The sequence below is a fragment of the Papaver somniferum genome, chromosome 2 (genome assembly GCF_003573695.1).
Source record: "Papaver somniferum cultivar HN1 chromosome 2, ASM357369v1, whole genome shotgun sequence".
NCBI classification, from domain to species: Eukaryota; Viridiplantae; Streptophyta; class Magnoliopsida; order Ranunculales; family Papaveraceae; genus Papaver; species Papaver somniferum.
In genome coordinates this window covers 56,729,109-56,746,951 of record NC_039359.1, presented here as the reverse complement: position 1 = coordinate 56,746,951, position 17,843 = coordinate 56,729,109, and the positions used below count along the sequence as shown (strand labels likewise).

The 17,843-nt window shown below is 35.3% G+C and overlaps 1 pseudogene; it reads right to left on the bottom strand.

The window, feature by feature from the left end:
- Positions 1 to 15,577, bottom strand: part of LOC113351101 — a 40,181-nt pseudogene extending 24,604 nt beyond the window's left edge.
- Between the last annotated feature and the right edge of the window lie 2,266 nt (positions 15,578 to 17,843).

The window sequence follows — 17,843 nt, the reverse complement described above, 5'->3', positions numbered from 1 at the left end:
AGCCTCGAACAATCTTTTATCTACTTATTATGCTATAAATTTCGTAGGTTAGCGATTCTTACAGTTCTGCAGTCTCAATGAAGCTATAATTTAGCGAGAAGGTGCTGCCATCTCTATGGGGTATAGTATTGAAGTTAATATTTAATGGGTTTGTTTTTGTTGTTCAGTTTAACAACGATAACGATGTGATCGAAGACATTAGCAGTGGGTATCTTTTTCTCTTGTTGAAACTCAAATATATATGGCAGTTGTATAAGTTATCTGCAGCTGCATTTTTGGAATAAGGAAAATGCAGTATTATTAGATTTGTCACTACTCTTATACAAGCATAATTTTTGAATAAATTAATCTGATGTGTTTTGGAGTTTGTGTTATGTAAGAAATTGTTTTCTTCATTTTTCGTAAAATTTAAGCTCGTCAATTACGTATTTCTTGCACACACCAATATGCATCACCAACAGGTTATGTAACTGAGATTCTCCTCAGCCAAGTGGTGGACTTTCTATTGTGGCTTTCATGTTTCCAAACATTATATCGTATTCGCTCTGCCTGAACAAATTGATATGTTTGTTTTTCTCCGAGCTAGATGAATATTGGACAACTTAGAATACGGATGCAGATATACTAAACCACACTAAAAAAGATGTCTTTTCAAGGGTTCTATTACTTAGAATGCCTATTTTTTACTCTAACCTGATCATGATTCGACAAAAGCCATACACAACATTAACATTAGTGCGACATAGATGGCCATACGAGTCTTTTGGATTGGTCGCAAGATGTGTATAGTTGGAGGAAGCTTTGGTCACATAAACAAAATCACCGTGGCCATATAATAACCCTCTCAAAAAGAAAATGGTGCAGCCATGTGTCAATTTTTTTGGCATGTTTCACAAAATGTGTCTATTTCTAATATGTACGTGTCTAATGAACCATATACTATGGACACATAGACAAACCAATGTGGCTAAATAAATTCCCTTTCCGTCACGGGTTAATAGATGTGTCTACTACCCATCCCACACATTCGACACATACATAATTGCTTAATGTGGCTATATACGCATCTATGGCTACATGTGATAGGTTTACATTATAGAAGTTATTTATGTTGTGCCCGTATTTCTTTATAAACATGCATTTATACTGGATTTTTTCTATCCCATTTTAATGTAGGGATTATTTTTTTGTCTCATGCCAATTGGAGGGGGGAAGTCCATGTGTCACCAGATATTGTCCCCGCAAAAATAAGAATTGATCTTGATGTTTCTCCACTAATAAGCGTAAGCACAGTTTTCCATGTTTATGTATTTCTGATGGTTAACAATTTCAAGCTTACAGAAGAGGTCGGTTCATGTTGTGTTCACTCCAACTGTTTATGTTTGTCTTTTGGATTCCTTTGACAACTTCGGTAGTATGCGTGCAATGTCTCCCAATTATATAAAATCTATCTATTTATCTGGAGTTCTCTTTCGGCTTTGAAGGGTTATATATAATCATATTGATGTCATGCCTTAATAGGGAAATCAAGTTATATATGCACTTAAGGAAAAGGGATTACTGTAAAATATATGTCATCCACTCAAGCATTAGAAGTCAGGAAAAAGGTAACTGCTTTATCCTTTTTGGTATGTGGAACACCCGAGAATATACGCTTGGTAGAACTACGATGGGGTTAAATTTGATCATGTTGTTGGATATTTATGTTTTTAACCATAAAACTTAAAGGGAAGTAAACTTAGAATATATATTCTGACTTGTATATTCTGGTTTTATCATTGGATTCAACTTCCGAGAGTCGTCATTAAGGTTACTTCCATAAGTGATTGTCAAGGTTTATTGAATCTCATTGTCTGGTTTACTGAATCTATTTTCCATAGGTGAGGTATGTATATATTCTGCGTCCTATCCATATAAATTTAATTATGTTCAATCAGTTTGTCAAGATGGATACTTCATTAATGGTAGAGTTTGTCATTTCCAGGTGGAGATGTTTTTTTTATCAGATGCGTACCTCGTAGCTATTAGGTAGTATGCGACGACAACATAACAAGGTAATGCACCTAACAAAATGAAGAACTTTTGTTTCTTAGTTTTGCTTAACAGTAGAGAATGTCATTCTAATATATCAGTTTCAGTAGTTTATCAATATACTTTATCTATAGTCCCAAACTCCCAATGTTTTTCCATGCACTTCTTCAGGGCCAGCTATCCCAACCTTTCGTCTGTAAGCTATAACGTTCATGGGGTATCAGTGTTGGCTTTGACTGGTACTAGTGTTGTCTTTGACAGCTACAGCTGTTCCAAAGTAATAAGTTATAATTCGAGTTTCATGATGATGGCAAGAGAATAAACTAAATCTTAAGAAGACTAGGAAGATAAATGTGATGACATACCCAAAGACCAAGAAGATTAAGAAGAATGCTAAAGCTTCGGATCTGCAATATGGGGGACTGAATAAGAGAGAATTAGTAAGAGAATAAAGACTGCAGTCTAGTTACAGATAAATAGTCGTGGTACTATGGATTTACTATGTAAAATTTTAATTATGGAATCTTCATCTGAAATGGTGTTTTTTCGAGTTCTGCTCAACTTACCAAAGATATGTCCTCATGTGATTAATAAAAAATATTTTGGATCAATTTTGATGGTGTGATCATTTTGTATCAATGATTAATAATAATTTTAATATAATCTTTGCCACACAGGAAAAAAATTGCAATTTTCTCGAGTGACTAAAAGCTAATATTTGCCACGTTGAATACGTTTTGTGTCATTTTATAAAGGTTATCGCCATGGTTTGTGGTATCCTATGTGTCCAAAAGGTGAACAATAGCTACATTGAAAACACTTGATGTGTCCAAAAGGTGAACAATAGCTACATTCAAAACACTTGATGTGTCTTTCGAAAAAATTTAGCCACGGTGCTACAAATTTTTAGTAGCCATAACTTATTAATTGGCCATGTAAAATGTTTATCATGTGTCCAAAAATATGGATGGCCATGGTACCATAGATTAAACGTGACTACAAATCATGTATTAGCCATGTTAAATTATTTTTCGTGTGTCCAAATGATAGAGATGGCCATGGTTGAGAAAAATTATTGTGACCGCAACTCATGAATTGGCCATGATAAAATGAATTTTGCGTGTCCAATTGATGACAAAGGCCACGACTATAATAAAATTTTCGTGACTTTAAGGTAAACTTTAGCCACATACAATTAAATTGTGTGTCTATAAGGATCCTATGGCCACGGTGATAGTGAAAATGCTTAACTACCAAAAAAATATTGAGTACCATATAGACACGGTTTTAGAGTTATGGCCATGGTTAATCATATTTTATAGCCACTCAAAGTTTATGTAGCCATAGGGATACCTTTTTGTCTCGGCACCTGATGCCACATTTTTGGAGTGAAAAAAATCCATGACCAAAAGCCTATGGACACGGTGATTAAGTGTGGCCAATGTGAAGATTTGTACTAGTGTAGAGAGGGAGAGAAAACTTAGAATCTCAATTATCTTGTAATTCATTCTTATTTTGAAAAATCAAGAAATGATTTACTTTGAGATCCATTGATTATCAAAGGATCTTCATATTTGTGTGGTTGTAGAATTTCCTGCAACTACATCACGGATTCTTTTGTGGAGAAAGTCTCTAACAGAAGATAGAGATTTAGGAGTGATCTCCTGGGGTTTGTAAGAAACATTAAATTCAGGCATTTCTACATCGAAGAATCCACCTCGTCGGGTTTCAATAAACCAGCCTGTAAATGGTTGTAGCAGTGATTAATAAATCCACACCTTATTTTGAGTTCGTAAAAGATATGTCTCTACACAATCAAGAATAGTCATGCACTAATAGAATGAAGGATCTAGAAGGCGTACCAGCATGCGGATAAATGTTGTCTTCCCTGTCCCATTTTCACCAAGCATGACAGCAACTTGAGAATCAGTGAATTCTCCATGATATAAAACTTGAAAAATCCTTGAGTTTTACTCATTTTAGGGTATTTGTATCGGGCATACGACTGAATTTCTTCTGCCCTTTCCTCTGGAGTCTCAGCAACCTGAAAACAACTAGTACATAAATGATAATGGAATATTTATAGCATAGAACCATATAACAGAAGAAAGAAGTGTTACCTTAAAAGTAAGTGATTAATCACGGAATCGTAGATTCTCAGTAGGGACAAAGCCAGCCAAGAAAATATTAATTCCCTCTCTGACGGAAAAGGGAAGGGTTACAACTCCATAAGCTCCAGGTTTTCCATATAAGCAGCGAATGAAGTCCGACAAGTAATCCAAAACACTAAGGTCTCCACAACAATCACATCGCTGAAGATGAAAACATAACGTCATAAAATTTCTGCTTCATGTCGGAATGAATATAATATCATGAGAGATGAAAGAGACTAGACCTTTTTGGCCTGAGCAGCGTTCGGATAACTTGAGCAGCTTTAAGCCTCTGCTTCACATCAAGAAAACTGGATGGCTCGTCAAACATATAAATATCTGCGCTCTGCATGGCAGTCGCAGCGATAGCGAATCTCTGAAGTTCGCCACCAGATAAATCACCAACATTTCGATCTGTAACCTGGTTCAGCTCAAGATCACGACAGAGTTCCTCCTTAACATTTCTCTCATCATTTTTCTCCAGCACTTGTCCAACATTCCCTTTAACCATTCTCGGGATGTCATCCAGATATTGACGTTTGCATTTTGCCTAATGAAAGGAATAAGTAGTAATCAGCAGAAAACGGAGATTTTAGCGTCAAATTTTTCTGCACATAAAATAATAAGTAGAACATGCGAACAGGTGAACAGGTGATAAAAGTTCCCAAATCTACACTGAATTACCTTTAATTTTTCGTTAAGCATGCGAGTGAAGTAGTTCTGAAGCTCACTTCCTCTGAAGTATGCCAATATGTCCGGCCCCCAGGTGGGTTCTACAAGGGAATAAAATCAAACAACAACTATCCATTAGTTTCATGTATCATAATGTACGACCGCAAGTAATAAGAATGTTACTTTCTCAAAATTCCTTTTGTACTTGCATCAAATTTGCCCAAATTAGGTTTCAATTTCCCACTCAACACTTTAAGCGCAGTAGCTTTCCAATTCCATTTGTTCCCACTAAACCAAGAACTTTTCCAGGACTTGGAACTGGTAACCTGTAATTGAACTTATTCAGTCAACTATCCATTGCTGAAAATACATGAGTAACCAACGCTCATTACACCGCATTTGCACCAGCACGCTTATATGGTCACAGCGAGGTGCAAATCGGTGTCAATAGCACAATCTGACATATAATTCGCCATATAAAAGCAAAAACAAGAAAGTATAAGCTTATAAAACCTGTGCAATTTGAAAATATTAGGTCCATAACGATGAGTAGTCTCTTTATCCAGATCCCTTGGCAAGTTGATCATTTCAATTGCATCAAATGGGCATTTCTATTCCAAATCAAAAATAAAATTAGTCCAATCTAATAACCACATAGTGTTTATAAAGAACAATTAATTGGGGGATATCTTTTCTAATTGGGGATATTTCATTGTAACTGCCGGCATGGCTTTTCAATGTCGGCAATCCTTCGACCATGCCGGCAGCTACAGTAAAAATATCCCCTAATTAGAAAAAGTATCCCAATTATTCCTTCTATATAAACACTACAATTGGTTGTATTGTATTAAAGCTCAATGCATTAATTAATCCAAATTGATCCTTGTCGTGTATTTCCACATTTTCATTATGTTGCTCCTATCTCTTGTTGTAGTATATACTCAGAAAGTCGAATAGGTTAGCGGTTAAATTTTTATTTTGTTTCTGTTTCAAAAGAAATCGTTAACAACAAAATAGTATATTAGATTTTGCAGATATAATAGGTATCGTAGATATAACATGTATTTCTGGGTGCTCATCTTCGTCCAAAGATACAATGAATCCGTACCCTTGTTTTTCCACTACTTTCTCTTGAGAGGATGTTGTGACAGAGGAGTTTTTTCTTTCTTTCGCTTTTCACTTTCCAAGTCTTTATGAATGATATTTTTCAACTTTACTTGCGCAAATTTATCCTGGTATTCTTTGATAATATGCTAGTCTATAGTCCTGACTTGGAATCTCATGCTAAACACTTACACATTACCCTTTCTTTATTGAGGCAACACCAACTGCATGCCAAACTGTCTAAGTGTTGTTTCGCCCAATCTGAACTGGAGTACTTGGGCCATATCATCACTGCCTAAGGTGTTGTGGCTGATCCTTCTAAGATTTCTGCAATGACAAGTTGGCCTGCTCCTACAACTATCAAAGAACTCAGAGGTTTCTTAGGTTTAACTGGTTATTACAGAAAATTTGTGAGACACTATGGAACATTGAGTAAACTCCTCACTGAGTTACTGAAGAAAAATTCTTTCACTTGGACTGAGCAGGCTACTCAGGCCTTCAATTCTCTAAATACAACAATGACAAAAACTCCAGTTTTGGCTCTTCCAGACTTTTCCAAGCCTTTTATTCTTGAAACTGATGCTTGTGCACTTGGGATTGTGGAAGTGTTAATTCACGAGGGAAGACCAATTCCTTTCTATAGCAAGCCTTTGGGGCCTAAGGCACTGGAACTTTCTACTTATGAAAAAGAACTGTTAGATGTGGGCTCCGCTGTCACTAAATGGAGGCATTACTTGCAAGGCCATCATTTCATTATCAAGACTGACCAAGAAAGCATCAAGTATTTCTTGGAGCAGAAAATTCACACTGATATTCAGCAGAAATGGCTTATGCATGAAATTGCTTGGCTATGACTACTCTATTCAATATAAGAAGGGTATAGAAAATAAGGTTGTTAATGCTCTATCTAGGAGGCCACACACGGAATTTAACATCTCCAGCATTACACTTTCTCAACCACTATGGGTACAAGAAGTGATCTGTAGCTGTGAACAAGATCCCAAGGCACAACAACTGTTATATCAACTACTTCTCTCTCCTGACTCCATCCCACCATATACTTATCAGCAAGGGGTTATAAGATACAAATCCAGACTTTTTATTGGAAACAACAATAATGTCAGGCAGAACATTCTTCTGGCAATTCATGGCTCTGCGGTAGGAGGACACTCTGGAATGCAAGCTACATACATGAGAGCAAAAACTTATTTTTTCTGGCCTGGTATGAAACAGGAGGCTTTCTCTCTAGTATCCACTTGTGATGTATGTCAAAGACACAAGGGTGAACACACTTTACCTGCTGGGTTGTTACAACCATTACCAATCCCTGATCATGCTTGGAAGCATATCAACATGGATTTCATTGAAGGTTTACCCAAAAGTGACAAGAAAGATGTCATATTAGTGGTGGTGGAAAGAATCACCAAATATAATCACTTTATACCTCTCCAACATCCCTATACAGCTTCTTCCGTTGCCAAGGCTTTCATGCATCATATTTTTAGACACCATGGATTACCAACTTCTATTGTTTCAGACAGGGACAAAGTATTCACAAGCAATTTCTGGCAGGATCTGTTCACTAATTTGGGTACCAGCCTCAAGCTTAGCACCGCTTACCACCCTCAGACTGATGGCTAAACTGAAAGGGTAAATTCTTGTCTTGAAAACTATCTTAGATGCATGACAAGCCATCAACCAACAAAATTGATGAGCTGGTTGGACTTAGCTGAGTGGTGGTATAATACTAGCTACCATACTAGCCTGAAAATGTCTCCTCTCAAAGCTCTATATGGGTATGAAGCTCCATATTTGCCTTTTCCACCTTCTGCTGGTACTTCTGTAGATTCTGTTGAAAAATTTATTAAACTGAGGGAAGGCATTTTGCTTATTCTCAAGAACACACTCTCTAAATCTCAAGAGAGAATGAAGCACTTTGCTGATTCTAAAAGAACTGACAGGGTGTTTGCAGTTGGTGATATGGTGTATCTCAAGCTCCAACCCTATAGACAGGCCTCAATATCTCTCCGAAAAACTTCAAACTCTCAACTAAGTACTATGGTCCTTTTCCTGTCATTCAAAAAATTGGGTATGTTGCTTATAAGTTGCAGTTGCCTGCTGAAGCCAGGGTACACCCATTATTTCATGTGTCATAGCTCAAAAAGAAATTGGTTATATTCACACCCCTGTGCCAACACTTCCCCTAGTAGACCATGATGGCCACATAATTGTTACTCCCATTGCAGTGTTGGACTCAAGGAAATTGATCATAGGGGATCATTCAGTTCCACAACTACTTATCCATTGGCCAACTCCACAGTTGAGGAAACCACTTGGGAAGACTCGGCCAATATTGCTGCTCATTTTCCATCATTCAATCCTTGAGGACAAGGATTTTCTCATGGGTGGGGTATTGTCATATGGCTAGCCTGTTGCTTATAACTTATTTGGGTGTTGTTAGTAATTCAAGGGGTGTATTAATCTTGGGCGCTTAATTCTTTAGGATGTGGAAAGATGTCTTGCATCGGTTAGTTGATGTTATCCTCACCTTAGTGGATTAGGGCATTTAAGTTGTAAGAACCTGTCGTTTTGCGGCTAAGAAATTATTAAATGAAAATTAGTTTTTCCTTATTAGGTTTCTTCTTCTCTCTGGATGATTATAATCAGATCTTTGTACTGCTGAAAGAAGTTATCAAGAGTATACTCACGGGGGTCAATAACTCTATCACGATACAGTTCGTTTCGCACTGCATATTCATAAGAAGTTCCCAATCCTGCTGCACGACGAGCATATTCAAGAACTATTCTAATTGCGTCACCACTCAATTGAAAAACAACTCGATCAAATCGCTTGTCAGAAAGGATTTCATAGAATAAAGGGATGTTAGGATTATACAACGGGATAAGAAGATCATTCTGGGTTTGCTCTAAGGAGACAATTATTCTTTGATTTTTCCATTGTTCTGAGTTGATCAAATCAAGAGTGAGTTTGGATGAATAATTACATCTAGGGGGAGAGTGACTGAATAACCTCTTGTGCCGAGTTATTCTTTTAAATCTGTGAAGGCCAATTCATTCTTCTTAGCAATTGATATAACAATTTTCAGAATGGGAATGATGAAAGCAATAAGATTAAATCAGGACGTGAAGAACAGTAAGAAAGAGAAACCGAACTGTAAATAATAGTACAGAAAGAATGCAGTCGCAGAGAGAAAGAAGAAGAAAAAGAAGAAGAAAGACTTAAAAGGGGAAGTTATTCACCGTTCCCGAGGCTTTATTTCATTAATGCGATAAATAAACAGATAGAAAAAGGCGGTTAAAAAGATGTGTCAAGAAATGTATGGTTGAAAAGATACGCATTAAAAAAGAAATCTTAAAATCTGGAGATGTGTGGGTTGGATATAATTTGAAAAGTTGAACATGTGCGATAACAAAGATTAATAGGTTCTCATTTCACTCATTTCACGAAAAGAACGATATGAGAAGAGGCAAAATGTAGGAATAAAGTATCGCACATACAAGTTATGCGAAGAAAAGAAGATATAACGAGAGCAAATATGATCGCGAACAGTTAAGTCAAGATGACGTATCAGATGAAGTCAGCATAATCACGAGTAAAATGTGACGATCTGTGCGAAGTATGGAAGATCTGCGATATAGGCAGGTGTAAGTGTGCGATAATAGCGCACGGTCATTCCGAAATAAGGGGATATCTTAGCTGTCATCCACTATGTAATACCCTATATAAAGGGCAGATTGGCCTTGTGAGAGGGGGAGTTCTTTTAGGATTCTTGGTCAAGAAATTAAGAGAGAGAAAGATTGTAGCACTAGTACAAACCTTCACATAGGCCACGTTTTTGGTTTAAAGCCTAGCCACGTTTTGGGTTATTTGCGTGGCTACTGGTCATCAACATAACTATAGCCACGTTTGTGTTACCTTGTAGCCATAGTGCACCATTTGGTCATGGGTTTAATCATAAACCCATCAACTGTAGCCATAGGGAATTTTTATCCATACTTTTCAGTTTAATCCCATCACATGTAGCCATAGACGCGAATATGGCCACATTTAGGAATTATGTATGTGTCAAATGTGTAGGATGGCAACAGACACAATTATCAACCCGTGACGAAAAGATATTATTTAGCCACTTTTTGTTTATGTGTCCATAGTACATGGTTTATTAAACATTTACATTTTAGAAACGCACACAATTTTAAAAAACATGACAAAAGATTAACATATTGCTACACCACTTATTTTTCTGGGAGGATTACTATATGGCCACAATGATTTTGTTTATGTGACCATAACCTTCAGTTCATTAGGCACATATTGCAACCCAGATGAAATACTTTTATATGGCCAAAGTAACGGAAATATTAGAACGAAAAAACCAGGATTTATCCACTGCAACCTAGATCATTTACATCAGCGTGGCATAATGTCTATGCTTGTTCACTGCAATACAAAAAACTGAAGCTCTGGTATTAGAAGGTTATATTATAAGTGATTGTGTTCCAAAGGAATTGCAATACAGCGGGTGCAGCTGGGTATTTTGTGAAAATAAGACATTCATAGTGGAGTTCTATTGTGTTACTTTTTCCTAGAATTCTCAAATCGCATCACTGATGACCACACGAAAATCAAAAATAGGTCATGATGACAATCTTAAATATGAAAACGTATCTTAAAATTTTCTTGATGAAGCCATTACATAATATATAAACTAGTTTATAGTTTTACATATGGAAATTAACATTTCAGATGATGGTTCAAAGTAGTTGCACTACTAGAACACGATTACATTCAACTCACTGAAAAGAGAACCACTAATTTTAGATTCCTTTATTCATTTTTATCAACTCAAATGTTGTACTAATAAATTCTTGAGGTTTTAAAATTTATTCAAAAAAAAAACTCACTTATTCCAGAATAAGTACCCAAGCATGAAATGTACATATCTCATCCCTTCAAGTACATAAGACTGGAGAGGAATTTCTTACTAAGCCGCATTGTAGATGTTTCAACTGCAGTCTTCAACAACTAATTGATGTCAATCTTGGAATGATAGGCAGTCTCAATGATGTCAAGGAACTCCTGCGTATCCTCGAGTAGCCAATTGATCTTGTTGTTACTCAATGATGATCTGTTGAAGCATCTGCACCCTGCATACAGTAAAGTCACCTAAATTGAAAAAAGATAAGGAACACTACAAAAATACAACACAAAAAAAGAAAAGAAAGAAATTAAGTCACTAAGAAAATGAAATGCCCACTTCAACTAAGTGCAGAGAGCCAGAGACACACTAACACTCATAATCATAATCCATCCAAATCCAAACACAATGACCTCGTTCTCCAGGGTTCATTATGCACCAAGTTTCAGCTATTACAAATCCTAAGTGCAGGTGACAGGTGCTCATCCAGGATTTATCCATTCTGAAACGCAGGGGAACAAATAAATCAATTACATATGTTGCACTTCAATTTCTTTATGTTTAAAAAAATAACTCAAAGCATATACCGCCATTATACGTCTACCAGCAATTACAAGTTCTACATTTCTAAAAAAAAATGTATTAATGAAGGCAGAAATTGATAGATCAATTCTGAAATACAAGCCTTGTAACTAATACATATATTTCAGTTCAAAAAAGTTGTATATCCCCTGACTTACAAGTCTTGCAATTACCAAAAAAATTTCATTGGACAAACAGTTGTAACTACTTAATTAATCCAGCCTAGGCAAAAACCGAACACGAAATTAGTGTATACCTGTTCAGAAAGGTGAAGACGTTGATGATTCTCGTAAGCAGCTTGCTTTAGCCGAGGACCCCACCTACAATACAACAACAACATATTAAGAGCTATAAAAATACTTGAAACCCCATACTTTGCTCCTTAAAAAAAAAACTAAACATGTACATTAATTTCACAGCACAGCAACAAATCAAGCCCTAGAAACATCTCACCAAAAAATAAAATAATTTCTGCCTTCATACAACTGTTTGTCCATATTGATATTTAATGTCTACGTACATTGTGTAATTCTTTAGCTGTCTAAGCGACATACATTTTGGTCTTTAGTAAGTTGAGGTCATAACTGATTAGCTTGCATCTATCATCATCAAACAATGGACACATATCAAACTTTACATAGACGGTAAAATATCAATCTGGGACAAATGGCAACTCCATGCAAGTGACATCTGAACAGGTCCAAAATAAGTAATCTGGAGTGATTGTGTGAAGGCAAAAAGCAAACAATTGTTGCGGTGTCATATGAGAGTTGAAAAGCAAAGACTGGTAAGGGAATTTAATCACAACTTTCAACTTGCAATAGAAGTCTATTATTTAATGAACACGGTGAAAAGTAACGAAATTTTTTGGCTTTTTTCATGCCTGCGGGTGCTTACTATAAAACCTAAATAAATCTAAGAGGAGGTTACATTAATCGTATCGTTGAAGATTTTATCAAATGCATTTTCCATGCACGTATTGGATAATTTGTGAATAAAAGTAAATAATATCAGTTTGACATGTCTAAAGGATACAGATAGCATACTTCAAAGAGTCCATGAAATCTCACTACCACGTGTTATAAAATGCTAAGCATGGATTAAGTAATCAACGCTTCTCCTAGTACTGCACATCCATCCATTTTGCATACCTATTATAACAACCAAGCAGATTCTAGTTAATCATTTCAACAAAAACATAAAGGACATCAAGTTATCAGCAGACCAAGGAGTTGATTTGCAATTAAACCCCTAACCTGTTCTATATCTCAAGTCACATCTATGCTACACACACATCTGCTTCAGACTCATATGATGCCATGAAATCTTTGATCGGTAGACTTGTTTTAGATCTCATCATTACATTCATACATGCATATAACCAAAATTATCAGCAATATATTTTCGATTAAGTCCTTATGAACATAAATCACGCAAATTGAAAAGTTAATTCATCTCTATTACCAAAACCAACATCACAAAAACGCAATTCTCCTATTAAATCAAAATCCAAAACAAAACTTAAAATACCTAATCCAAAAATCCAAATATTAAAACCCATTTTATAAACAACATAGCAATAAACAAAAAAATTAGCATCATACCTGATTTCACAATCAAACCCACCGAGATTTATAGAAAATAGAAAAAAAAATGATTAATTTCTTTGTAGAAATCCAAAATATCTAATTGAATCAAAACCACTTCTAATTTTAACAGATTTCTAAAAATAACTCCAAATCTTAATTTGAACACAGAATTGTAGAAACCCTAAATCCACAATCTCTAATTTAACAAAGATTTGTCCAAACACCTAACTTTGATTTGATATAAATTGAAGAAAAAACAAAATCATAACTTTGAAATCTTATATTTCAACTCAAAAACATACATTCATCATCGTTGAGATATAAGATAGATATTGAAAGAAGAAGAACCACGGCTATTTCTTTTTACTATAACTATTTCTCTTTGTGCGAGAGGAGTAGCGGGTTGGAGATAGAGGAAAGATTAGCAGAGAGAGTGAGGGTTGGTTTAGATAACGAATTATATGCCTAGGGTTTTCAGTGGAGGGAAAAAGGAATTTGGTGAAAGTTTTGGTGGGAACACGCGCCACAATAATCTCTATATCGCGGCAATTTAGATGGTTCTAGATATTTTATGTGGTAATCCGTATGACTTCATAAAGATGCAATCATGATCGTTGGATCAGATGTGTTTGGCTTTCTATTGGCCAGATTATCAATTTAAGACTGTCATACGGATCAAGGTAAGTGTTTTTCTCATTATGCTTTTGTGCTTTTTATTTGTGCTTCCGGTTTGAATTTCGACTAGTCATATAGGTCATGAAGTAATTTCGACTAGTCGTAAAGGTCATGAAGTCACTTTAGTTCATACTGCTAGACTCAAGAAGCATACAAACTATGAACCAAGAAGCTCCGAGAGGGTTCTGACTTCAAACTTAGCATCATACATCATCGAAATCGATAAATATGAAACTCATTACTGACCGGACAGAGTTCAAATGAGATCGGGTGGGTGCAATTGAGGTCAAAGTGAACATGATTCGATGAAATTGATTAACATATATTAGATTCAAATGGATACAATCTAATTCCAACCTAACTCGGATTTCTTGGTTGTTTTTTATTTTTTTATACCAAAAAAAAAAATATGTTTAAATTAAGAAACACTTGCAAAAAATTGTTCTTCCAATAATCTGAATCTAATAATTTAGGTGGATTAGTAATCGAAACCTTAAATTTGTGTATTATTATCCAAAATAAGCGTTATCGAATGATTTTGAGATACAAATGAGTACAATTAGTCTAAATTACATGGGATTTGATGGATAATCAATCATAATAAGTTTCATCTAGTTATTTGGAGTATGATTTGTGGATAATCAGTCAAAGTAAGTGTTATCCAATGATTATGAAACAAAGTTATGTGTAATTGGATAAAATTAAATGGAATTAGGTGGATACTCTGTCATATTGAGTATGATCAAGTGATTTTAAGTATGATCTGTTGGAATTGAGAAAAATTGAGTAAATTTGGATTACATTTGTGGATAATCAGTCAAAGTAAATGTTATCCAGTGATTTTCGAAGAAAGTTGAATATAATTGGATTGAATTAGATGAATCGTGTGGATAAATCGGTTATACTGAGTATGATATAGTGATTCTTAGTATAATTTGATGGAATTGAGTAAAGTTGAGTAAAATTGGATTAAGTTTGTGGATAATCAGTAAAACTAAGGGTTATCCAGTGAAATGACGAGGGTACACAAGTACACTACAATCTTTATAGATACAACCTATTCAAGACCCACCTTGTATAATCTTCTTTAAGCAACAATCACTAAAATATTATTTCAATGAGGTGTCCACTTGGAAAAAGTTTAGTTTAGGTTGAACTAACAAATGTGATCTGACCAACTGACGATTAACGTTAAGTGTATTTACTTTAATTATAAAGACAAGCTAAATAGTGCAGAAGTAAAGTAAATCACACAACACAAGATTGTGTTAACGAGAAAACCGCAAATGCAGAATAACCTTCGGACCTAGTCCAGTTTTGAATACTTTCAGAATTAAAACACTATATAAAACTACTACCAACTTCGTATATTGAAATCAAGTAAAAGTTACCTAGTTCCTTCTCATGTGCCTTTTATCAATCGGGGAAACCCACATGAATCATTTATTGTTTAAATTCATTCACACTCATATTATTCTTGTTTATTCTAATTTAAACGCATAAGATATATTTCGAAATATATATATGATCGATTCAAAGAAAAATTCATCCAATTTTAAGACACATTAAATCTCATTAGATACGCTTAGTGATTTACACGGATCCATTCTAAGATGAATTCACCTGATTTTATAGGTTGTTTGATTTTATTGGAACCTCGTGCTTTCAACCATTACCTTAATCCGTATGAAAACTCCAAGACAAATATCCTTCGTTCAGCAACTTTTATAATCCGTGTGACTAAACCTCAAACTAAAAACAACTAGCGGATGGCTCAGGATGGAGCTCTTGCATACATTCTAGAGGTCATGGGTTCAAAGCCCACCTCCTTCATTTCTTATTTTTCGATGTAAGGGCATAGCTCAGAGGGCCCACCTCTCCTTTATTTCTTATTATTTGGTCCAAGGACAGATCTCAGGGGTTCAATCCCTGCCGTAAAGGTTTAAATTTAGTTGTACCGGAGTTTTGGATGGGTTTGGTCGGGCAATGGCGCTAGTCCAACTCGCCGGATTTGGGTAGGGGCCTGTTTTGGCAGGATTTGATCGGCAATGGGGCCAGTCCAACTCGCCGTATTTGTATAGGGTCCTGGATCCAGCTTTAGCCCGACGGAAAAAAAAAATATGCCCGTCCAAACATCAAAACCCTAAAAAAGAAATTTATGTAACCTCACTCTCCTATCCAGCATCTCTTTCTCGTTACCTCCACTCATTCAAGGGGAAAGAAAAAGGAAAACCTTAGGAAATCAGGTCAGAATCTTAGGAAATTTTTTATGAAAGAAGAAATCGAAGAACAAAACTCAATTTTCTTTTCAGTTAACCCCAAATATCTTTGAGCGACATGAAAATCAAATGAAAAATCTTTTGGTCGGGATTATTCCCACTTGGTGTGAATCTGTACAAGTAAAAGCCCCAAAATCATGAAGAATTGCATCCAATTTTATATCCATCTTTCTGAGGTATATTTTCTTCACGATTTTCTCTTCAACTAGAAAGTGAACCCTAAAATTGATTTTTGATTCAAACCCTAATTGATTTTAATTTTTGATGACAGGGAAATTATCTGATTTGGATTATGTTGTTTTTACTGGTATGATTCTCAAATTAGTTTCTACTAAATATTAATCTTAATCTTGTAAGGAATATATTCGAGGTGTTTTTATATTTTGGGTAAAATAGTTCAATTTTATCTTTCAATCATGTGGGTTTTACTCTTCCGGATTCTACTGTTGTTGGCTTATCCCCTAATAACCTAGATGTTTGTTCAATTTGATTCTGATTCAATAGTTTCCTAAGATGTTCAATTTTCTGAGTAATAATAAGTACATTGTTTGCTGTCCGGCAATGAAAATAAGCTTATAGTTCGTTTTTTCATATTTAGATAAGAAAAAGTTTTTCCTTTCATGAATTGAGTGATCTACAATGTTCTATTGAATACCAGGCATGTTCATCAACTCAAATGTTAGGTCATAATAGTATGTTTCGTAATCAAATCAACATTATGCTTGATTTTTTTGTTATAGAATGTTTGTTGTCACAGAGCCTAAATTTGAGTCACTCATATTATCTTAATTATGTTCATGTTCAATGATATATGTAGTTTCTGATTTGACTAAACACGAGAATATGAGTGGAGAGTCAAACTATGATGGGTATGCTGACTAAAGCCTTGAAGAACTTGAAGGAGAGTTAAAGGGTGACTAAAGCCTTGAAGAACTTGAAGGAGAGTTAAAGGGTGATGGTGATAGCACCAGTTCTGATGGATCTATCAAAAGTTATAACCATCTTGGTAATTCTTGTCAAAGTCTTCTTTTTTGCAAGTTATACAACTCAATGTAGCGAATAAGCTACAAAAGTTTTGAGTCACGATTTAGAATAGTGACTGTATAGGTTGAAAATTCAATATTATCACCTCGTGTTTAACTGACAGGCAACTTGAGTATTAGATATCATTATGGAAGTTATTTATGTTGTGCCCGTATTTCTTTATAAACATGCATTTATACTGGATCTTTTTTCTATCCCATTTTAATGTAGGGATTATTTTTTTGTCTCATGCCAATTGGAGGGGGGAAGTCCATGTGTCACCAGATATTGTCCCTCGCAAAAATAAGAATTGATCTTGATGTTTCTCCACTACCACATTCTCTACCAAGTTTAAGGAAATACATTACGTAAAGAAAATGTGCCACGAGTAAAAAAGTACAAATCTTGCATCTTCAACCAAACAACGTGTACAAGTAACCATATCACAATCAAAGACCTTGCCTGTGATGAAGCAAATTTGTGCATTCCAACGTGTACAAGTAACCATAGACAGACACAAGTCAAACTTTCTTACGAATGTATTTCCTTATACTGTACTAATCACATTTCGACAAAGTTTAAGGAAATACAAATTTGTGCATTCCAAGGTTAGCTGGTTATTTTACCTTAAATTGATAGTCAGTCAGTTAGACAATGTGCGATGTTGCATCATTATCGTCTGACTCGAGCTCCTCCATTGCCTCCAAAAGAGTCTGAAGTGAAGTACTACCTAACCCAAATCCCTCATCTAACACAATAAAATAGTTAGTTGACGTACAAGAACCATAGTAAATGAAT